Below are 24,323 nucleotides of genomic sequence, written 5' to 3'. Positions count from 1 at the left end.
CTGTCTTCTGATGATGTTCCAAAATAAGTAATAAATAAGAAATAACTCAACCAATTATGATTTTAAAGGCATTTGTAGTGCTCTGGGTCAGGCCCCAAGAACTTGGCCACTCTGCAGGTAAACACAGCCAAGCAGATGTTGTGTATTTAGTTCTGGACATTTCTGGAAATGAAAGTCAGTGGGACAGGGCATCACCCATGACAGACATGAATGCACAGACTGATAGAGTGGAATCATTGAGCCAATTCCATTCTTTAGGTTGTTAGCAATATTAGAATATAAACCAAGGATCCAAAATAGGTCAAGACTGCTGTGCTGCAAGGTGCTAAAACAACCAGATTTACAGCTGAAATGAATGCACAGGATGAGACAGAGAGTAGGGAAGACACCCGACCTCTGCCCCCAAGGAGATGGAACCAGGCTGCCCTGAGTCTCCAGCCAGGACCACACAGCTTCTCAGCTTCCCTCTTAAATATTCCTTTTCATTTGTCCCTTTTTTCCAGTGCATTCTGTTGGCTTGGGGTGGTTGGGGAGTGGAGGTGGCTCTAAGCCTGGCTTTGGGGAGCAGAGCAGCCCCTGAGCTCAGCCTTTACAGTCAYTGAGCTCCCCAATGCCTCGGCTCCTGTTTCTGCTGGCACCTGTCCTGGGGACACTCTGTCATCTGCAATGCCCTGGGGGACCCAAGCCAGTCCCTGCCAGATGGCCTGTGGCCAGAACTGCTGGAAAACCCAATCACTGAGGCAAAGCCCTTCTCTTTCACCCCTCACAACAGATATCCAATCACCCATTTGGGTGCTCATTAAAACCCTGGTCCTAAACTCTCCCCTCTACTCTCCCCCTGCACAAGATTTCAGTCTTCAGCTCTCCCCTTCAGTTGCAGGGTGAGAAATTGGTTTCCTACATAGGTCTGTGTGTGTGTGCATCTATAAATAAACAAACCAATATTCTGGTGACTGAATTGCACCCTCCCCTTCCCTGCCTCAGGAGCATCTTGTTCCCATCTCTCTCCAGCAGAACACTGAGCCAGAATGAAATGCCTGATTCCTGGTAAGTACTGTCAGCACAGCAGCTGGGGAGAAGAATATCTGAGGGAAATGCACGAGTGCACTGGCATTTATTTATTTCCTGGGGATATTTATATAGCACAGACCTCAGAGCACAAGTGCACTTGATGCTTCTGTCAGCGAAGGAAGGGAAATGAGACAGGAACACCGGCTGTACTGTGCATTTTTCGCTCACAGAAGTGCCAGGGATGGCCCCCAAGGCTCTGAAGGTTACTGGGATTGAGTACTCGTGTCCAACTGCTGTGAGTAGGAGGCACAGAGCCACCAAGGCTGCCACTGGAACGAGATTAACTGCGAGCCCTGATTTGATTATTGTGCTGGTTTTTCTCCTCTAGGAAAAGTCCCTGCAAAAGGGCAGTGTCACCATTTGTCAAAAATACATTTTTTTCTTCYTTACTGGGGCAGAGTTGCCTTGACTTCCCTGGGACATTTGCCTGAGCAAACAGTGAGGGAAACCTAAATCGGGTTTTAATTGTCCATGACTTGCCGTTTCTGGACTTTCCCAGCTCATTCCTCCCTAATCACTAAACATCCCCATGCTCCCATTTCCTGTAAACTTTTCAGAGCGTCTCTTTCCACTTAAACTTTCCATGCTCTGAAGAGTCAAGGTCCAGCATTCAGAGCTGGGTACGTGACAGCAGCACAGATCCCAGYGTGGAACTGCAGCTCCTTTTTCTGAGCATCCATCTGGCTCCATGGGGCAGAGGGAAAATGCTGYCCCAGACCTGTGTGCAGGAAAGCAGCACCTGTGCCTTCACCTTGGCTCATTCTTGGGTCACACCAGAGCCAAGGCTGTTCCCAGGGTGGGAGACAGTGCCTGCAGGAATATCCTGTGTGTGCCTGGGAGCTCCGGGGAACAGGGAGAGGGAGGAAGAGGAAGGGCTGGGTTAGTGGTCATGCAAGCGGCTTCCCAACATGCTGCCTTCATCAGAGKGACATGCTGAGTAATGAACAGCCCCTTTCCACAGCCAGCAGAGCCAGACAGGGGAGATCTTTGTTCCTGTTTGGAGGGTGAGGGCTACAGGAGGAATTAGGAAGCGTGGAGATGGGAGCAATTTGGCAATGTTCCACTGGTACACACTGCTTTATTAATAGGAGCTGCACATGTTCCTGAGCCGTGGAGCCAGGCAGACACTGCAGGGGCTGGCTCCTGGCTGCTGGCAGGCACTGATTTACCACGGGCCACTCACTGCCCCGCCACGAGGATGAGATGGAAGCGAACAAGGAACAACTGTCATAAGTTGTTCCAAGCAGGAATTTATTTACTAAGAACTGGTCTTTTAGCATAGCTTTTTCCTGAAGCTTTTCAGACTTCAGAGGAGTTCCAGGCAGATGCTTTGTCTGCAGGGGCATCCCAGTGTTATTAAAATCCTTCTTCTGTTTAGGAGCTGCCGTGGTAGAAAGAGCTTTCTRTTTAGAAAGAGCACTCCATATCCTACTTGTCTTTTCTTCACAGCTGACGTGCACCCAATTGTTCCTGTAATTGAGATAATCTGTACTCTGTTCTCATTAGATTATTCCCACCCACAAATATTCTTCATATGCCTTCAACCATGAAATGACCTGCTATAACACCAGCTGTCCCAGTGAGCCCACTGGAACTGGTGCTTACATGAGTAAGGCTCAGAGCACTTGATCCCGAGCTATTTAGACTTTAGTCATTCAGTTGCTGTCTGGTCCTACAGGGAGGAAGGATGACTGTGTACACCAGAGCAAGCCAGGAACATTTGATTCACCATCACGGATTCTTTTGCCCATGTCTGCCTATTTGATTTAAAAATATATACATGCCAAGGGGCTCGATGTGTCTCTTGTGCCCCATTTAACATCTGCTGAGCGTCCYGGAGCAGCCTGCAGTGTAACACAAGTCACTGGAGGATAGATTTGATAGAGGCAAAAAAACAAAGCAATTGATACCCTCAGGCTCCAGAAATCTTCAAACTGATTCTTGCTGACTACAGGCAACAAAGCAATTCATGGCAGCGTGGCTGAAAGTTCCTTTTATTTCAAAGCTGCTAAACCCTCCCTGGCACTTAAAGTCACTTTTCATAAGGCAAACCCAGTGAGCTTGCTGGGTTCCCAAGATCTCWGCCCCAGGAAGCCTTTAACAGGAGTCAAAAGAGACATTAAGCACTGGGGAGGAATCAGGGAGACATAAAACAGAAATTAGGGTTTAGCACGGGGCCGTGGGGAGCTCAGTGAAGAAAAGGCAATTTTTTCATGTGTTATTTCCCTTCTGTGCATTTCCCTCTTGGTCAGACCTTCAGCAGAGCTTTTTCTGTGGAAGTGGCCCACTTTGCCCAATGAATGAAGTGCACTCTGCAGATGGGAGCTGGGGTGTTTGGAAGCGGGTGTTTGGAAAGTGGTAGCCAGATTATTTTATTTTAAGGCTCTATTGCAGCAAAAGGCAGGAAAACAGACAGGGGGAGAGTAGTGAGTGGTTCACTGGCACCGATTGTCTACCACAGCAGGTTCAGCACTTCGATTTGAGTGACTTCTCTCTCCAGATGGTTGGTGGGAGCTGACTACCCAGATCTTTGCATAGCATGCTCCATAATGAAAACGTATGGCATCACTTGCTATCTTTTAAGAGCTTTTTTCTTCAGCCCAAGTATAGCTCAGCGTGTTATGGATCCCTTCTCTGCCTGATGCAGAAAAACCAGGTCCCTGTCACCCGCCCAACCAGGGACTGGGAGCTGGGAGTTCCTGCGTTCCAGGCAGGCTCACTCACACTTTTACAACTGTATAATCCCACAAGAATGAGGAGTAGTCTTCCAGCCACTGGGAAATTGATAGAATAGCCCCACTTTTCCAGACCATGTTGCTGCTTTGCATGCTTTTGTCTGACCTAAATATTCACTACAACGAGCGGTTCGTACAGCCACTGGTTCTCTGAGAGCTGAGAAATTCAAGCAATCTAAAGAAAGTATCTCTGTGTCCCCTCACAAAGCATCAGGGATTTCGTGGAAGATAAATGGGTTTATAGAGGCACCATCTCCAGAAATGTGGACGGACATTTCCAGCTATCACAGGGTGCAAACCACTGCCTGGCTTTTCCAGCAGTGCAGGATGATGTTGCTCACCCAATAGTACCTTCTGATTTTGCTTGAATAAGGATCAGAATTATCTTCTTCTGAGCTCTGGTGCCCAAAACAAGCTACCTCCCTCAATATTATAAAACAGGGGGAAAAGTCAAATAGGTCTTGCTCCAATATAAAGTACAAGCTGTAATTCAGTGTAACTCAGGGTCAGATAAAATTATCCTGTACACATCTTTACATGTGTCCATTCCCAGGGACATTCTGACTGATATTTTGACTGAAGCACCCAGGTCACCATGCYCTGTCCATCTTCAACATAGAACTATTTCCATGTTTTACAACTTCATTTTCTGGATACGAAAAACCACAAATCTGCCCTGTTTAATATGCCCCCAGAGTCTTTGAAGATGTCCAGTGACCTTGTTTGTTTGCTGCTTGGGGTTTTTTTCTCAATGGCATCAGGATTTTGCATCTAAACCATTAAGCAAACCTGGGTTTGATTGGATTCTTCTGACTCCTTCTAAGTTCCTCAACAGCCATTCTCCTGCTCTGGTTAAGCTCTGCTTGTTACACRTGATCTGTGTGACACACTGGATTCCCTTTGTTTCCACCAACTTTTGATTTTCCATCTGAGATGTGGAACAAACGAGGAAACACAATCAGTGGGAAGAATATACAGGAAATAAAAGCCATAAACAGAAAGGACTGCYTGAGTCCCCCTGAGGTCTGGAGTACAGTTGTTGAAACAAAGCACTGGTGACCCCGAAAGATCTGAAGCTAAACAGAATCCTTTCAAGATGGAAATGTGGGACAAAGATGGCAGAGATGAGTTGGTAATGGCCTCATCTTTTCTTTTGTAGCCTCTGTTCCAGATGGAGCTTTAAAATAACAGCAGCATGTTGGRCCCACAAAAGGGCAGGGCTGAGAGTTAGGAAACCTTCATCTCCTGGGAGATTCGTCTTCCTAAACCTGGAGAACTGCCTTTTAAAGATCCAAACAGCCAGAGCTGGAGGCATGTTACCAGAATAATTCAGCTGCCATTTCAGGACTAATAAATACAAACCTTTACAATCTGTTCCTGGGGCATATAAAAAAGAAAAAAAAAGACTTGATGTTGACATCTGAAATGGGCTACACAAGAGAGACTGCTCTTCCTAGCCATAAAAATCAATAAACCTCTGTAAGTCCACATATGCAGCAACCAGAAGCTCCAGCCTCCACCCATTAGCAGAAAGGGAGCAGGGAAATGGTGTTATTCTCACAACGGGGTGYAACAAGGGGATATTGTGTTGTTCTCAATGAGAGATCCTTGGTTTGGAACTTTGAAAAATCTGGATGCTTCTGACAGATGTTAAAAAGAAAGCAGAGGTTTGGATTCTGCTTCCTGGTGGAGGTGCTAAGCCAACCTGAAAATTCTGGCATCATCCCTGAATGCCAAAGTTCACCACACCTAGTTAAATTCAGTTAAATGTAGCTTTTTACTGCAGAGTGCTCAAACATTGGAACAAATGTTTGTTTCTCAGGCAAATTGCGGAGTCTCCAACCTCGGATATGTCCAAAATCCAACTTGACATGGCACTCAGCAAAATCCTGACCCTGCTTGAGCAGGGTGCTGGAGCAGGAGATCCCAATCTCAATGATTCTGTGCTAAACTTCATCCTTGTTTGTGTGTCATCATGAGGACTCACAGTGACTCACAAATTCTTCCATTCTAAGAATTTGAGAGCCTTAACATTCATTTAAGAGGGAGCGAGATCAAGTTCCAAGATGTCAGGGTGGCAGAAAGCTCTTTATCTCRTAAAGCTCCTGGGCACCTTTTACTGGAATTAACTCTGGGCTTTTTCCCTTCAGATATTCTCCAGTCTTTGCAAAGGAAACTGCAGTAACAAATCAGATTCTGCAGTACCACATTTTAAGTCCTGAAGCAAAATTCAGCAGTTTTAGAGGGACAGCATAAAAGGGAATGGGGCGGGGGAAGTGGGGTGGGAAGTATTTATAATCCCTTTAATATTTTAAAATTTAATTATATCCAAATTGGGTTAGCGAGACTGACAAGAATACTGCATCTAAAGCATGGAGCCCAGAGGCAGCATTGGAAAATGAGAGGAGAAATTAATAATAAAAAACCCCTATTGCTTCAAGGCAGCAGACTGGAACACTGACATTCCATTACTCCGTCTGTCTGCTGAATTCATTTAGCATCTGTGGCCTAAATAGGCTAGTTTTAAAGAGGCATGCTCCAGTTTTCATGTTGGCAGGGGGTGGGGGTTGTCAGAGGATTTTTCTTCCTTGAAATCCATCTCGGGAAGCACATCAGGCTGTGGTTAATAGGGGACAGTCCCTCTGACCTCCCAGCAGTTGTAGTTAAATGATATCTGGGGGTGTTGTGGAAAGCCTGGCAGAGTTGGGGCTGCAGCATTGGGGGGCACGGCAGATCCATCTCCAAAGGGAAAATGAGAGCAGGGATGCTGTGAACGGAATTGAAGCTCGGGGTTTAACTCTGTAAAGACCCTCACTGCAGCCCAGCCATTTCCAGCAGCTCTGCATTAAAAGGTGGATCAAGGTATGAGAGGGAATCTCAAATTAACAGAGCAGACGGGCRAATGTTTCCATTTTCTGAAGCCCCAGCAGTGCCCAGCACCCCCTGCCACAGCCTGAACCCCACAGAACTCCTGGTTCTCCTTTTGGGGTGCTCCTTTCAACCCCCAACTCCATCCACCTTTGGCAAGAGCGGAGACACCCCCACAATTCAGTTATCATTATTTCATAGAGGCCAGGGAGAGCCCAGGAGGGGGAAAAGGGAACGATTCTCCAATTTATCCCCTAGAAACCTACAATGTTTCACTTTTGGGTATTTTCTGAAACATCTGGATACCAGGAGGATAAAAGGTACCAGTATAACCTCCCAGTAAGATCAATTGTTTAAAGCTTTCTGTATATTTCCAGTCATTTTGGCTTCCTTCCCAAGCTTACAGAAACAGGTCTGTGACTTTGCTTGGAGTAGAATATAATGTATTCTGTGTAGTTCTATTTCTTCTGTTTCCATTTTATGCAAATAAACTTTTATTCCCTCTCCCCCGATTTATCATCTTCAAGGTCTTTGTGTAAATTATGCAGAAAGGAAAACCATGGATTTTTATGAAAAGTCATATAGAAGCTGTTAAAATTGGCCTCTTCTCCTCCTCCTCATTGTTMTTTGCTCTCAGTGTGGATTTTATCAAAAGTTTTTATCGAGTTTAATGGAGATTACCCAACAGACAGAGACATGATAAAAAATTTTACGGATGCAGCCAACCATGAAACACAACCGTGCTTTTTGATTTCAAGCATGTAGGGTCTTATCCAGCAAGATTCTCTGAGCTACCTGCAAAATCCAAATTTTCTGAAGGGTTGGCTGGGGGCGAATGACTTATCCCAGGAAGGAAAGGGGGAAAGTGAGACCCTGTGCTTTCTTCACATCAGGTGCTGGGAGTAAGAGCTCATGAACTGCCCAGAATCTCTGCCAAGGAGATGCAGCYGATTTCTAAGAAAATTTAATAATATTCTGGACCTGAAGAGAATCTTGCCTATTGTCATCCAGCCATAACCAACACTGATAAAGGCACCCKTCACCAAAACAAATCCTCTCCTATAAATGTAATTTTAATTCTTTCACTGGCATTTTTTTCCATCACTGGATACCATCATGCTCTCCTTTGGTCACCTTCTGCTTGAATCCACTGAAATCAGAACTAAATTGGTTTAAGAATGTGTAAATACTGCATTAATGCTCCTTGATATAATTTACATCCTGGCTGATCCTAAAAACAGGTACTCTACAAACTTTCTTGCCTTGTCCTGAATTTGTTATTTTTGCTTCCAGGAGGGCCATCGTCTTTTTGGTTTTTGCATTTCGACAGAATTGAAAGTAAATACCTGGCTTGCATCTTCCCAAGCACATGTGCTGCAGGGAAGTCAAACCGCTGGAGAGCTGCTTTTAAAGAGCTGTGTTATTCCTTCCTCCTCCCATTAGGCAGCAGTCCAGCCAAATTTACCTTTGCTTTGACTTAAACATATTTCTTTTCTAGTCTTTTTCTACAGCAACAGTCTGGCCTTAGGCAAATCTCCTGGGARACTTGGTTAAAATGCACCTGTGCTACACAGGCAAACAGATATTGCGGAGTTGCTGTTGCTCTCTCTCGGCCAACACTGTAATATTTCACTGGGGCTCCTACGGGATTCATCTCCATCACAAAGGAAATGTCCTGTAGTGTTGAAAGAGGACTTAATTTCAGTTATCATTATTTCATAGAATGAGAGCTGTACAGTTATAAATCACCAGAGAATTTGCTGCAGTTTTCATTGAATTCTTTCTGCTTTAGGCTCACAACTATTTCTTCCAACTCACAGCCTTTTTGGCTAAGCTTCTTTCCTTGTTTAACTGCTCACTTCTGCCTTTATTTTTTTCCCTCTATGGAAATAAATAAGTCCCAGTTAGACCACTGCCCAAAGTTATGCTTGTTATCATCTCTTTCCCTTTGCTTATGCATCTTCATGGCAGTGTCTGCCTCGATGACAGAAAATTCTGTAGTCACCTCAAAACTGGTGGGAACAAACTTATTTTTAATGATCAGACACAGATTCTTATTAGAAATGTGTTTATTAATGGTCATAATAAATCACTGGTTGATCATRGTTTCACTGACTTGTATTTAACTCACATTTGACAGGTTCCATCTCCTTAAGAACTTTCCTTTGGGGAGCAGCTCAGTTCATTTTTMTGAAGAGAAGCAACGCCCTCCCCCAGGTTGTTTCTTGACTGAAGTAATTGCTGTGACTCCTCAGGYCCCAGACAACCAACAGATAATTAGTTCCAATTAAGTTCTCTCACAGGTGCTTAGAAATTGCCATTTGGAAGCAGCAGGTTCTCCTGGAAGGTGAACTGGATAGTGGGGAAGGGAGCACCAAAGATCAGAGCCAGAGGAGGATCAGTCCTGCTGTGCTGCTGCTTTTGGCTTTACCAGGGGTATGTACCAAGAATGTTTTTACTTTTAGATGTGAAGTTGATCAGTGTGGGTTCTTTTTGGGTTTCTTCTGCTCTTTAAAAAGGAGGAAAAAGGAATAAAAGGGTAGGCACGAAGTAACTTTAAAATGGCCACTGTGTGTGAGCTGTGCATGAGGGAACACACAACATCTGAGCTCTGCCACGGAGGCAGGAGCAGCCCTGAGGGGTTACTGYGCTCTCCCTGCACGGTTTGTGTGCCTTGGGTCAGTGGAGCTGGAGTTTCACAAGGACTCCTGAGCAACTCACAGGGTTTGACCTGTTCTTACTGGTGCAACTGTTCCTGGTTGCTTCTTACTGGTGCAGCTTTGGGGCTGTTAAAGCTGCTTCTTTATCCASAGAAGGATCATGTCTTTAGCTGTCTGGAGCCTGTTGCTTTATGTGGGAGGCARGAGGGAGTCAGAGAACTTAGATTAAAAGACAAAAAGCATCTATGAACCTGGCATGTGACTAAAAGCATAAAAAGAGCTGCAGATTTTAATTTAGTTGCTGTCTCAGTCATCATTATTTCTGTTGTCTGCCCTTAGTGGAGGTGTGTGTTGTGCTATTGGTTWATTGTGCACTGGCGCTTCTATTTTATTTTTATTTTTAACCAAAATGCAGTTGCAGGGTGCAATGRATGCTGCTCTGTGCCTGCACTTGGCTCTTGGAGGGCCTGTTGCTCTGAATTCCAGTTTGAGACAGTACTCTGAGCCAAAATCGTAGTTTTTATTGTAGGTTGAAGAAAGCAAGTGTATGTAAAACACCTGTAATGTTCATCTSGTCCCCAAGCAGTGTTCACCTGGTTTGCACCAAGCCTGGCTGGTTTCTCCTCACCCTCCTCACTCCTCACAGCTGGGGAAAATCTCTCCTCCTTTGGCACTAATTAATGACTGAGGGAGCTGCTCCAGTTATGGAGGAAAGAGGAGGAAATGCCCTTGCTGAGGCTCTTTAGGTTGGTCATCTCTGAACCTACAAGGCCCCTTTGAGCTCTCCAGGGCTGCTACAGCACAGATATTTTCTGGGCTGTGTTGTTGAGTGGATACCTGGAAAGATCAGGAAGCCTCTTGGCTCTGTATTTCAYGGATTCAAGTATTCTTCTGTCTTTTTGTCACCCAAACCATCCATCAAACTTTCCATAGTAGCAGTGAAAGGCTCATCATGAATATACATGTCTCAATTTACTGACTTCCTTAAAATTTAAGTGTGCTTGAAACTGTTCCTTCCTTTGGCATGACAAACTTTGCTCAGGCAAGGAGAGGCATATTTTGAATAGTGTGCAATGCTTTGTTCCAGCTTATATTTTTTACATGCTACATCCTGGGGAAAAGAATTGTTTCAATAACAGAGAATATTTACTAGTTTCTGTCTTCCCTCTATAAATCTAGAAACTTGATTACTGAGAGTTAAAGTATGTGGGCTTCAGTGGTAGAAGGGGGAAAAGTGCATCACAATCTATTATTAGCCCAAAAGAAAACCACTAGTTTTCCTTTTTTATTTATATTATTTTAGCCCAGGAATTTCTCTTTGTAGTGATATAACTCAGCCACTTCTCATCCTGACCGTGTGTAGATCTTTGGGCCTTAAACCTACCCCTTCYCTCAGCCTGCAGGATTCTGAGCTTTATTCACAAAATGGCACTGGCCTGAATACAAAGTGCCACACTTTATGTGGGAGGAAGAAGACAGGGAAAATGTTGTGGCAGGTGGCTTAAAATAAATAAGACTCAAACAAGCTCTGTTTGAAAGTGCTCAGAGCTCAGGAATGCTTGAAGCAGGCCCTGCAAACCTGCTTGGGAGAGCACTCAGGGGAAAGTCAGTTGCAATTATCGTATGGTTTTGCAATTTTTTGTGTGGATGTTATTACAACCAACACTGTGTGCATTTACATCCTAGGAGATACATAAACTAACCTCCAAATACCACCCCAAACCCCTAATTATAAACCCAGATAGARGGTATGTACCGTAGACCTGTACGTTAAATATAATGCACCTGAGACCAGGACTTGGCTTTCAAGCTATAGTTTTACTGAAGTTTTTCACTGCCTGGATTATAATTTTAGTAATGTGAATAAGAGACTGTGCAGATGCTAACCAGATGCTAATATCCAACTGTAGTTCCACATGTTTCCATGTAATAACTAAGTGTTACTATGGTGATAACAGATTCACTGGAGGTTTGATTTAATAAAGCAGGATTGCATGTTAGTGTCTGTGCAGTTGCCATAGTTTTAGCCAAACAATCGTGCTGCTTCAGACTGAATTGATGGTGTTRCCACTGAGCTGAGTTTCCCTTGTAAATCTGTTTTTCAGGAACAAATTTGCTATGTAAGCAGGTTATGGTATATTGCTTTAATTGACCCCTCTTCCTCCAATGGCAAAAAAAGGGACGGTTTTGAATATGAGCACAAAAGCCATTTTGCGTAGAGGTGGGGGTTCTGGTTTTTTCCCTCTTTTTTTTTAAATGTTGCATTTGAGTTCAGATTTAAAGATCTTGAAGTCAACTGCCCAAAGCTTGCCAAGGGAGCCTCAGAAGTTAGAATAAGCAAAGAATCTAAGCTGGCTTTCGTGTGAGAACACCTGTGTTTGCAAGTGACAGTAAAGGATGTTCATTTTTATTGCCACCCATCCCAGAAACCRAGCAATAGGGGCTTGAGTGTTATTATTTTAAGCTCATAAAGTGCAGTCCAAAAGGTCCTGATGGCCAAGTTCTGCAGTTCCCAGCTCAGCAGGGCTGTGTTGTTGGTTTAAGCACGCTCCACAACTGTGAGCACTTTTGTCCTCGTCCTTTGGTTCTGCCTTTCCTGGCTGTGCATCCTGCTTGATCATTCCCAGATCCACAGGGCAGCTCCCTGCACCRTGAGAAGAGAAGGCAATGGAGTTTCCACTCCCAGGAAAGCTGGGTCCAAATGAGTCCATTTTTCCCTGACCCCAGACCAAGGATTACTCCTTCTCCAACCGGTGGAAAGCTCTGTGGCTGTTTCTGGTGCAGGATCTTCTTAACCCTCTGTAGCTTCGCTTCCTTGCACTCCACAACTCCTTGAAAGAGTCAGATTCTGCTCTCAGTGAGCAAAGGACAAGGGGAAATGGCCTCAAGCTGTGCCAGGGGAGGTTCAGGTTGGACATCAGGGGAAATTCCTTCATGGAAAGGATGGTCAGGCATTGGCAGGAGCTGCCCAGTGAGGTTTGGAGTGCCCATCCCTGAAGTTGTCCAAGGAAGGCCCGAATGTGGCACTGTGGGCTGGGGACAAGGTGGGGATGGGTCACAGCTTGGACTCGGTGGTCCTGGAGGTATTTTCCACSCTCAGTGATTCCATGATTCCATCAATGTGCTGCACGACCTGGAGAGCAGCGTGTYGGTCAGAGCTGGGAACTCATCTGCTTTCCACGAGACCATGAGGAGCTCTTGGCTTCTGTTACATCTTAATAATAGAAATAATAATAACAATAATTAATAACTCTAATGATAGTGATAACCTTCCAGCTGAACATGTGCAATTTGTATTGCCTCAGCATTATTCCCAGGCAGAGCTTCATTGATATTCAGCRCATCGGCGTGTCTGTCACTGCTCCGTGCACTTTGGGTCTGGAATCCTTAGGGAGCCTCGCAGCTGTCAAATTGACTTCCATCATTTCTCTCGGAGCTGAGAGACAAATTATCCAGCCAGCCATCAGCCTAGGCTTTGCAATCGAACTTGCAATCTCTAAGTGATAAAATGCTGCCTCCCAGGTCAGACAAAAAGTCCGGCTGTGAGCGGGGTTGAGCTGGCTGGGAGCATTGATGCTGTTTGTTGGTGTCTTTTTTTTTTTTTTTTTTTTTTTTTTTTTTTTGGTTTTTTTTTTTTTTTTTTTTTTTTTTTTTTTTTTTTTTTTTTTTTTTTTTTTTGAGAAGCATTCATGGTCTAATGATCCGGCAGGCGCCTGGGTGAGTCACTGACATATGTCGGCTCCGAGTCCCACTGGGACAGACGCTGCTCCTGGGCGCTGCTGACACAAAACTAGAAGGACACGCGTGTTCACAGCTTAGCCTGACCGTGGGATGGCAAAATTTACCCCGTCAAAGCGACTGGGGCGGTGGATGAATTGGAAAAGCTTTCCCAGTGTTTTACTCGATGTAACTGTGAAGAGRTTTGGGGGATGTTTGTTCTGCATCTTCAGAATAGCACTTAGTTCCATCCCCATTTCTGTGCTCGAGTCGTGACTCGAGGGTTTAGCTCAGGGTTTTTGTGCTGCCCTGGACACACCGACCCGCTCGGTTCACAGCGGGCAGGGGCTCAGTGCGGGGCCCGAGGGGAATAAATGAGGCAAAACCCGAGATTTGGACCCGACGGCTGTAAAAATCCACCGGAGGATTCACCCCAGCACAGCTGCGGACCGTGTGGATGGAGGGATAGAGAGCTCCAGCCTGAGGGAGGGAGCGCTCCTGAGGGCGGCTCCTCCCGGACGGCCCCGCGGGAGGCGGCAGCTGCTGTTCGGTGCCAGTCCCGGGGGCTCCCGGGCTGTTGCCGTCCCTCAGACCGCTCCTGGGCCGTTCCCCCGGGGCTCCCGGGTTGTTGCCGTGCCTCAGACCGCTGCCGTCCCTCAGATCGCTCCTAGGCCGTTCCCCGGCCGTTCCCCCGGGGCTCCCGGGCTTTTGCCGTCCCTGAGATCGCTCCTAGGCCCTTCCCCCGGGCTGTTGCCGTCCCTGAGATCGCTCCTAGGCCGTTCCCCGGCGCTCCCGGGTTGTTGCCGTCCCTCAGATCGTTGCGGTCCCTCAGACCGTTCCTGCCCCGACGGCGGCGGGCTGGACGGGGCGGGCAGCGGCCGCCAGGGGGAGCCAGCGCGGGCGGGCCCCTCAGCTCAGCGGGACGGGAATGGCCGGCGGGACGGGGAATGATCCCGGCACTGAGGGGCACGGCATTCCCGGCGGGACGGGGAATGATCCCGGCACTGAGGGGCACGGCATTCCCGGCGGGACGGGGAGCGAACCCGGCACTGTGGGGCACGGCATTCCCGGCGGGACGGGGAATGATCCCGGCACTGTGGGGCACGGCATTCCCGGCGGGACGGGGAGCGATCCCGGCACTGTGGGGCACGGCATTCCCGGCAAAACAGGGAGCGATCCCGGCCTTGAGAGCACGCCATTCCCGGCGGGACGGGGAGCGAACCCGGCACTGTGGGGCACGGCATTCCCGGCGGGATGGGGAATGATCCCGGCTCTGTGGGGCACGGCATTCCCGGCGGGACGGGGAGCGAACCCGGTACTGTGGGGCACGGCATTCCCGGCGGGACGGGGAATGATCCCGGCTCTGTGGGGCACGGCATTCCCGGCGGGATGGGGAATGATCCCGGCTCTGTGGGGCACCGCATTCCCGGCGGGACGGAGAGCGATCCCGGCACTGTGGGGAACGGCATTCCCGGCAAAACAGGGAGCGATCCCGGCCCTGAGAGCACGGCATTCCCGGCGGGACGGGGAGCGACCCCGGCACTGTGGGGCACGGCATTCCCGGCGGGACAGGGAATGATCCCGGCACTGTGGGGCACGGCATTCCCGGCGGGACAGGGGGTGATCCCGACACTGAGAGCACGGCATTACCGGCCCTGAGGGGCACGGCATTCCCGGCGGGACGGGGAGCGATGCCGGCTCCAAGATGATGTGTCCTGATGAGGGTTTGAAACACAGTCTGATGCTTCAAAACAGCTCAAACCCACAGAGGTACTTTCAAGTCCTTATCACCTGCTGGCTTTACTGATTCTTTGTTCATATTGCAGTCAGGATTAATTGCTGTTGTACCTTTAGTTTTGTAATCCCAGGCTGGTTTGGGTTGGAAGGGACCTTCAAATTCATCCAGTGCCGCCCCTGCCATGGGCAGGGACACCTCCACTGTCCCAGGTTGTTCCAAGTCCCATCCAACCTGACTTGGGACACTTCTCTGGGCAACTTGTGTGGGGGCCTCACCWCACTCAGCCAAGAATTTCTTCCCAATATCCAATCTAAACCTCCTCTCTGTCAGTGTGGAGCCATTCCCTGTGTCCTGTCACTCCAGGCTCTTGTAAATAATCCCTCTCTACCTTTTTTCCAGCCCCTTCAGGTACTGGAATGTCACAATTAGGTCACCTCAAAGCCTCCAGGTTTGGTGATAAAATACTTCGCATTTTAAAATGGCGTAAATATTCTGGAGGTTAAATAACAATCTCCAGTGTTTCTTTTTCCTYAGAACGTTCCAAAGTTACCAATTAGCATCAGTATCAGGTTTTTTTATGCCGTTTCCTTTCAGGTTTTTCATTTTTCTCTTTCTACCACCTCAGCTCTTAATTATGGCTGTCAAACAGAGCACAAGCCAGACATGGCATTTAGCAACCTAATTCTACCATCCTTCTTCTTTTCCATTTCCTTTCCTGTAGCATTCACAAATGCCTGTACCAGTGGGTACCTCTGACATTTCCAAATTGCAATTTGACGGTGTCAGGCAGGTTCATGAATTATTAAAACGTCTCAGCATCATAGAGGTTGGAAAATTACATGTAATTTGACAAAACAAGCGCACGCAGAAAAAGAAAACCCCACCCAGGCATTCCCAAATCAAGAGAGCACCTTTAAAACTTTCCTTTGAATTTGCTTAAAAGGCTCRAATAGTAGGAGAGCTGCATGAGTCATTCTCTCTGTGTCTCTCTCTAGAACAGGAAAGCTCGCAGAGGGTGGAGGCATGTCAGCACAGTGTGGTACACTCTAAAATATCAGCTGAAATGACTAGGCTGGAGAAGTGGGAGGACTGATATTAGTCACAGCCATTGCACAGCTCARAAGATGAAGGCAGGAGGAATTACCGGACAGGCATCTGCCACTCTGCCCAGCCTCTGAAAATGTCTATCTGGGCTTCAATTCTCTTTAGTTCTTCCTGCAGAATGCCCCTTTCCCCCTTTCATTGTGACAGGCACTGTCTTGGCCACAAGAGTGGCTCAGTTCACCCCAAAAACAGCACTTCCAGCAACTTCCATCCAGGATCATTTTGTTCCACCCTTTGTTCCATATCCCACTGGATGAACACAGAACCATCCAGCTCCATGGGCTTTAGCAGGATAAGGATCTGTGCAGAAATCACGGGGAGATCTTTGCTGGGCTCTCCTGCCCTGCTGCAGCAGTTGTGTGTGTGCATGGGGGAATGATGCATTCCCATTTCCCAGCCCCTGTTCCCTCATTTCTGGCACTCTCAGTGCTCTGCTCTTGGCTTGTCCTGCACAGAAATCCGTCTTTTGTCTTGGTGACCACGACACACACACCAGGAACTGGGATGAACTGGGATGTAAGCACCACGTCGGGCTCTGTGGTTGCAGTAGTAGCAAATTAATTAGGTTCAAGGAAAGGGGCAGTGTGTCCTTCAGATGTGTGAATTTCCAAGTTATAATGGAATAAAACTTTCTGAACACTGAAATTGTTCTAAAATGCTCAATATTTACTTTGGTGTCTGCAGCTGAGGGATTTGGAAGCACTTTACACACTTCAGCTCACCTCTGTGTGCTCATCTTGCTCTCCCAATGCATCTGAAGCTATTGTTTAAACTTCCTTCATGTGCAGAAAATGGGGTGACCTGACAAATTTTGCAAGAAGCTGCTGGTGTCAGACACAAACTGAGCTTTCTTTTCCACTTTGTGTAAAGTTCTTGTCCTACAAAATCCTGAAGCCAAATGAAAAACAGAAATGCAAACCCCACAGCACTGCCTTGGCCTGGGTTGAGCGTCGCTTCCCAGTTTAAGCACAAGGCTGGGCACATCTCATTTTGCCCAAGCTATCTATTTTTGGTARCTTTTAAGCCCAGGCCATGTGGGTTGTGCTGAGCAGCTCAGGTTTGAGCCAAGTCCCAAACAGCCTGAGGAGCAGGACAGGCTGGGCCCTGTTTGGTCCAGGTTTGGGTGTAGTGTGTCCCCCTGCTCATCCAGAGATGGGAAGAGCAATAAAAGCAAACACCATTTTGCTGTCAGACCCTCTGCTCAGCCTGGYGAGGTTTGCAGGATACAGACCTTTCATGTAGCTGAATTGTTACCAGAAGGTGTTTCATTAAACAGCCCAGATCTTGCCTCTGTTCTATGCTGGTTTATCTCCCTGCAGTGTATCTGATAATCTTATAAATCACATTTAACCAAGCCAAAAATAAAACCTGCAACAGACCTTCCTGATTGTCTGTGACTGTCTGGAGAAGTGATTTCCTCAGCCCTGTGAACTGGTGTGGATTTGTTCTTACCCAGATTTCAGCCTGTTTGCCACGTGCTTCCTTAGTATTTGATCCTCCAGAAACATTTTAATGTCAGCTATCATACATTTTTCTTCAAAAGAAAAAAAAAGTCACGATCATTTACTCTAATTTTCTGACAAATTCTGAAAATAATTATTGGAATTGTACCATTCCTCTGCCCTAATTGGGTGCCTGGAAAGCATCTGAACAGCTGTCAAGAATTCTCAAGTGAGTAAAATACAGTGTGAAAGCTTATGAAAGTTATAAGTGAGCTGTACTAGCTGATGTTATGAAATCATTTCATTGGTTAGAACATCCAGAGTATTTCACTCTTCCCTCCAGGCTGGCCACAGATTTTTTTTTTTTTATGGCATATATCGACACCTGCTTCCCAAACCATTATTTTGAGGGTGATAGCAGGCAAAGAAAAAAAGACCCTCTTGCCTTTCATGGTGAAACTTGTCCTCCTAAATGCATTTTTTTGCTTTTCTGATTTATTTTATTTTGATCAGAACCATCTGACCCTCGTGTTTAAAAGAATGTTCTTTGCARTTTTGAAGTCTGCCTGTTATAACATCAATCCCACAACCTGCGGCGAGAGGAGCGGGCAGAGGCATCCTCAGCTCATACTCAACAAATCCATTCCTCTTGGCGTGCCAGGCACCTGGAGCACATCAGCAGTGTCTTTGGGCCYTGTGCAGAGGAAAAAAATCCAGGTTGCAAAGTCACAGATTCTCTCATTTCGTGAGAATGTTTTTATATGTGCAAAACCCTGCAAGCGCTCTGTTTCCTGAGCTGCTCCTCTCGGTGTTGGAGAGGCAGCTTTCTTGCTCAGTTTGAAATGCATTTTCCTCTCCTCTGCATAAAAAATATTCCCAGCCTCTCCATTCCCTGTGCTGGTTCTAAAGGCAAAACCAAAAGTGTTGGATGCTGGGAAAAGTGCACCCAACAGCATGAGCACAACGTGCTAACAAATCATCCAGGACCCAGCCAGGATCCAGCCACTTCCCACCCATTCCCGGCACAGATTCAGGATCGATGCCTCAGCAGTGAGGTCATGCAGCTTTGGGAGGAAACCAGGAGAACTGAGGTGGAGATTCTGTGATCCATGGGCTCTGTGTTTTATATTCCAAAGATTTCTGCTGTTGGAGAGGGGCAGGGAACACTCTGGTTTGTTATGGAATGTCGGTGGAGAGACRCAAGTAGTTCCTTTCCTGGGGCCCTTTCATGTCCTTTGAGGCTTTTGGCTTCTGTTGGCTTTCCAACTAGGAAGTTTTTAYGAAAAACAAGTCCTTGCAGAAAGAGTCAGAAAGCATCAATTTCCTGGTTTGTGGCAAACAAGTTCCCCTTTTCTGTTGTAGTGAAACTTCTGGATTTTGCCAAAACTCCATTTTTTTATGGACCAAAAGAAAGCAAAATACTGTTTCAGCCTTGATCTTGTCCCATGTGTTTTTGGAAATTCTGAACCATCTGACCATCATTTAAGTACCTAAACTGGGAGTTGAGCTCATTTGGAAAATTTGTCTTAATTTTTGGTAGTGAACTGTGAATATGTACCACCATTTTTATTAAGCGGTTGCTAGTCAGAAAGAACAGGACTGTCACAAAAACTACTGCTTCAGGTTTGAAATTCTTTCCTCTTCATTCTTTGAGATGGCCCTTTATCAATTATTCAACTGTATAAACACACTCCTTGTTCAATTTCTTGTTTTAATTGTTCTYATTTAGGAGTTACTTTTGACTCACAAGAGTTTGAGGTTAGAATGTGGCCCTGGTGATGTTTCTCGTTGTGTGGTTTGTCTCTGACTGCATGTGCTTTGTAAGGCTCTCAAAATGTAAAACTAAAGTAAACAAATAATGAGTTAAAAGTGTGTGTGGTTGTATTTTTCTATTTGAGCAGGTCAGGCAGTACCAGAGAGGGCTGTGCTGACTACACTGACATCTCCCTGCAGTCAGTGACCAGGTACTTCTCTGGAAATGATTCCCAGCATCTTATTTCATTATCAGATGTAAAATAGGTCACTCTGGGGCTTTGAATTCTGTAGTGAATGTGTTCAGGTGACCTCACAGCAGCGTCCTGCAATCTGCCATGGTGGGTTGGAGCAGCAACAATTTCTTCACAGCGTGAACCTGCCACTGCCCTCCCTGGTCCTCCTTTGAAGTAGGTCAAGCCTGTGAACTGCAAAGACTCCGTGGACCCCTCATTTATTCCATCATTCCTGCCTCAGGATGCGGAGTGAGCTCTTCCCCTGCCCCCTGTGAGAGCTCTGGAGCTCAGGTGCACAGAGCACAGGGAGTGTGTGCTGGGCCTGCATCACAAAGGCCCTCACTGGCCTCCTTCTGTGGCTYGGAGAGGATAATCTGCAAAGACAAGCTTTTAAACGAGTGGTTTTACCCAGTTGTTTACAAATGGTTCCTTTCATCCCTATTCTCTGGCTTTCCCTTGGTTTTTTTGTTGTGTTGTCTGTCTGAAGGTGCTGCAAGTTGCATAACCACGTTCAGGTTTTACTTAGGGCTGTCTCAGTGTGCACAGCTTCAAGGGACCCCTCAGATCCAGGACAGTCACCTGGGCCTTACTGAAGTGTCTGTCACTGCATTCTGGGCTTTTTTAATTTCCTTCTCAGATCAGGATTTTCTTTTCCTATCTTTGAGTTGGATTTACATTCTGGTAAAAAAAAAAAGGACAGAATGTTACCACAGTTTTKTTTYRTTTTTTTAAATCRTAGCAAGAAAAGGCAAAGTTKCWTGTTAGTACAGGTTTTCTCAAGTTTCACTAGTGAGTATTGGATGAGAAACTTAAAGGAAAAGCTTGTACAAYTTTGTCATTGATATGGAAGGGAACGTCCCAAGGTACTTGGCAGCTGATCCTCTCCTTTATTAATGATCTTGCACAATTAGCTATTGCACAAAGGTTTATCATTAAATTTCTAAGGAGAGTGGATTTCATTTTCCCCATTTCTAAGGAGAGTGGATTTCATTTTCCCCATTTTACCGACTGAGGAAGTTAAGGCCTAGAGGAAGGAAATTATTATTTAGAGACCCTAGAGAGGAAACAGAGCCCAGGGTTCTGTGTAATAACCATGYAGACAATGTCACATGCCCTGAAATACCCACTGCAGTTCAGATAATCCTGTCCTACTCTGCTTTCCAAAGAGATAAAATACCTGTTGCTGCTCTCTTTAACCAACTATCCATCTTTCTTTCTTGGAGCTGGGATGTGGAAATGCAGCTGCCCTGTGCCCAGRAAGGTTTGGTGAGTGAGTTCAGTTTCAGAGCTGCCCCAGAGGCAGTTTTGCTCCACRGAGCTGCTCAGAGACAGCAGAGCAGCAAGAGCCCAGCTGCTCTGGGGACAGCAGGTGACACTGGGACCTTCAGCACAACTCAGCCCAGTGCAGGGGAGGGAACAATGCTGGGAGTGTGCTGTTGGTGGAGCCAGGATCCAGAAACCTCTTGATTCACTCTGAGACTCCAGATGCCAGCCTAGCCCTCGAAACTGCTCCACAGAGGAGAGTAAAGGGTTTCCACAGCAGCATTATTTGTCCCGACTGATGCCCTTGTGCAAAACACAAATCTTAAAACAGCTAAACAGGCTCTGCAAGCTCTTGCCTCTGTGGGGCTGTTTCGCAGCGTGGAGACACCGAAGCAGAYGCTGACAGGGCTCTTGCTGGGCACAGTTTGTCTCTTTTTGTTTATCTGCCATGAGCAAACTCATTGGTGCTGGTCTTGGTCTTGTCACACTGATCCCATCTATGCTGGGTGCTCTCCAAGGTCACGGGGAGTGTCTGGGCCTAATGGCCTCCAAAACTTCTTCCACCCTTTTCTGTTAATGACTCTGGAATCAGGAGCTGCAGCCTGATTTTGTTTGCTGATGGAGTTAAATCTGAGCAGGGAATCCTCACATTCGTTCATTCTTTCMATCTATGGATACTAAAGAAGGAGCTTCAAAGCACTGGTTAAAAAGGCAACTTCCTACTGGCTGCAAATCAGGATGGCTGTGGTCAGTTAAAGTCAGAAAACGGGATGGGGAAAGAAGAGACGAGAACTTAAAGGAGTCTTGTGACTGTTTTCACATCGTCCCTCAAACAGAATTTGTTTGATTAGTAGCAAGGATCTTATGCAGGAAAACTTGGAAGAAATCAGGTTGCACTCTTTTTTTTCCTCAGGAGCTGCCCTAAGTTGCATTATTGCAGGTTATTTTATTCCTCTTTTTTCTCTCTCTCTCTCTGGAACTGCAAAAGTGACAGTGCTTTAAATGGAAAGATTTGCAGCGAGCCATCAGTCACCGTGCATGGAGGATAGATCTCCTGGTTTAGTCTTGCTTGTGCTTCCATAAATCAGCATAGCTAAAATATTTGTGGTTGTCTGTAGGAGATTTATGCAGGTGGGAGCTTAGAGTCAGTCTGTCATTTTTGTGGGGGAAGTGAGAGATGGAACGGGCTGGGGAATGCTGGCTTGCAGGAAGGAAGGATTTATAATGATATTGTGGATATTTAGGGGTTCCACRGAGACAATTAGGAGAAACTCTGTGAGTGTACACTTGTACACATCTCTGATTTGGAAAGAGCCTGTTGTTTCCCTGTTCTCTACTCAGTCAGGTGGAGATGTTGAATGGAAGATTCCTTCTCTTGGATCTGCCTCARGCTTGGTTTTCTTTTTTGCTCTTTCATTCCCTTAAGTCCGAGGTGTTCAGGGGTTATGCCTGACTTTGGTGTGTGCAAATGGGCTGTGTGAGTAATTATGRGTTAAAAAGCTCCTACAGGCTGTCCCTCATCCCACAGGCTGAGCTCAGGGACCTTTGCTGCTGATTGTGACTCTGAGTTCATCTGAGCAGGGATGAAGAGGAAGGAGAGGCAAGAGAAACAYCTTCTAACAGTGGCAACAAAATCCAGGTCCCATTTTCAGTCAGGCTGTGTGACCCCAGTGTTTCATGGGTTTGTGGCAGCTGAATTGAGCCCCTGAATTCCAGCAGCTGATTCCATCAGGAATCCCCTAGGAGCAGGAAGGATGGGATGGTGTGAGAGTGCTCCCAGTTCTGCAGCTCCTCATCCCTTTGCAGGCTCAGGCAAGGCCAGGACTGGGCTGTGTGAAGGTCATGGCTGTGGTTTCTCCTTCTCCTCACTGGTGGGATCCTGTTCCCRAGGATTTGCTGGTTTAGCCAAAGTTCAGCACACAGTGGGGAGGCTRTGGAGCCCCAAACCCTATAAATACATTTTGGAAAGCTTAAAAACCGCACTGCCTATCACACAGTGCTCAAAAGTTCTCTGGGCTTCTTTCTCCTCTCCAACAGTGAGTTTCTGATTTTCCAAATCCCCGTTTTGCACCCTCTGATTCTCTGTGTCCCCCCGGTTTTAACTCAGACCGGGCTGTAATGTGATACAGCAGCAGCCAGCCTGGGAGTCCTGCGTAATTCCAGCAGGGAATTCTGCACAGTCCACAAATCCCAAAGGACAGGAAGGGGCAGCTCCACCTACAGAATCCCAAAATCAACACACCGACCAGAGATACCAGGACCTTCCCAGGGGAAAAAAATACCCCTGTAATTTGTGAAGCAAAAAAAGAATTATCATGGGCTAATAGAGGAGTGTTGCTTTGCTGATTATTTTCAAGTGGGAACAAAAATCAGGAAAATATTAATAGCTTTGAAATAGCATTGCTGTGCTGTGTCACTGTGGTGTGTGCTATTAAACTTCTGTAAAATAATTTTCAGGGATGTGTGTAATATGGAAGGACAGAGATGACTCTTAAATCAGGTTTTTTTTTCTGTTTTCCATCTTTGCCAAGTCCTTACAAATCTTTGCAGTTGTAGAGACAGCCTAAAAACTGCTAACATTTCCAACTACAGAGCATAACACTGAATAAGGATAGTTGAAAAATCTCTGTCAAAACTGTGTTTAATGGAAAATAGAGTTTTGATAAAATAGCATTTTCACTGAAAATAGCTGCTTTCCATGGAGAATGTTGGTTTTTCACTGCAATATTTTGACAGAAATTTTAAAATCTTGGGCTGAAATATGTACAGCTGTTCAAGTCCGTCTAGTGCCACTCATATTTCTTCACCTTCTCAAATTTGAGGTATTTTGCCAACTCTTTGGTTTTTAACATTGTGATACTTGGGAGTTTTTGTCAAGCCCACCTCTAGATTCACTACACAGGACTCTTGGTTTTGTGTTTAAAAAGCTGAATTTCTGTGGCTTTTGAAGCTAGAGGGGAAAAAAAACCCTCATGAAAATGTGATCCAGTAACATCAGGAATTAGAAACCAAAGGAAGCAAATTATTTTTTTTTTTTTATTTTAAGTAATTCCTGAGATTTTTAAACCATTTAAAAATATTTCTGTAGATAACGTGTTGCCCRGTCTGATTAATTATTATAATCCTTCCTTCCATTTTCTGTATCTTTTCCAGTTTATTTTCATATTTTGAAATGGGGGGAAAGGTCAGTGTTGGACCCGAATGTGGGCATACTCACAGATTTACCTGGGGACAAAGAAATGCTCTCYGTTTTCTCTTCCTTTTCCAGTGATTCTTCCCACTGCTTGCTTTTCTGAACATCCTGGAGTATTTTCTGTTTTCCTGGAACTTTTTGTCCGAGCCTGAAGCTGTGTTTGCACATCAGCTGGCGCTGGTGTCACTCTGGGTTAAAGTGACACCGTTTTTGTGCTGATCAAAAGGGACTCAGAGGGTGAAGGAGGTGAGAAGGGAAACCTCAGGCTCGTGGGCAGGGACCTGTGTGTTGTGTGGGCTTTCACACTTGTGATTTCACGTCACAGTTGGGGTGGATTTCTGCTCGGAGATCCCTTTTAAATTCCTTAGTGGCTCAGCCAGTGGGGTTTGAGTGGGATCTGCCAGACCTGCTGTCACTGTTTGTTCCAGGGCAGGAGAGCARTGAGGGGGTAGAGCGAAGGTCTAATGAGCACACGGCTCTCTGGCAAGCACTCCCTGCTGCTGCTTCCAAACTGGACCTGGAATCCCTCCTAGGAAATGTTTTT

At 46.2% G+C, this 24,323-nt stretch overlaps 1 long non-coding RNA gene across 4 annotated transcripts in view; it reads left to right on the top strand.

The window, feature by feature from the left end:
* Nucleotides 1-9,006: 9,006 nt before the first annotated feature.
* The window catches only part of LOC130583438 (uncharacterized), a 32,215-nt gene continuing 16,898 nt past the window's right edge, over nt 9,007-24,323 (top strand). For all 4 annotated transcript variants that reach the window (XR_008966430.1, XR_008966428.1, XR_008966427.1 and 1 more), the window contains exon 1: nt 9,007-9,110. This is a non-coding gene — a long non-coding RNA (uncharacterized LOC130583438). The remainder of the gene's footprint in view (nt 9,111-24,323) is intronic.

The sequence above is a fragment of the Malurus melanocephalus genome, unplaced genomic scaffold (genome assembly GCF_030028575.1).
Source record: "Malurus melanocephalus ecotype Western Australia unplaced genomic scaffold, MMel_1.1 scaffold_587, whole genome shotgun sequence".
NCBI lineage: Eukaryota > Metazoa > Chordata > Aves > Passeriformes > Maluridae > Malurus > Malurus melanocephalus.
This window is presented reverse-complemented; position numbering and strand designations above follow the sequence as displayed.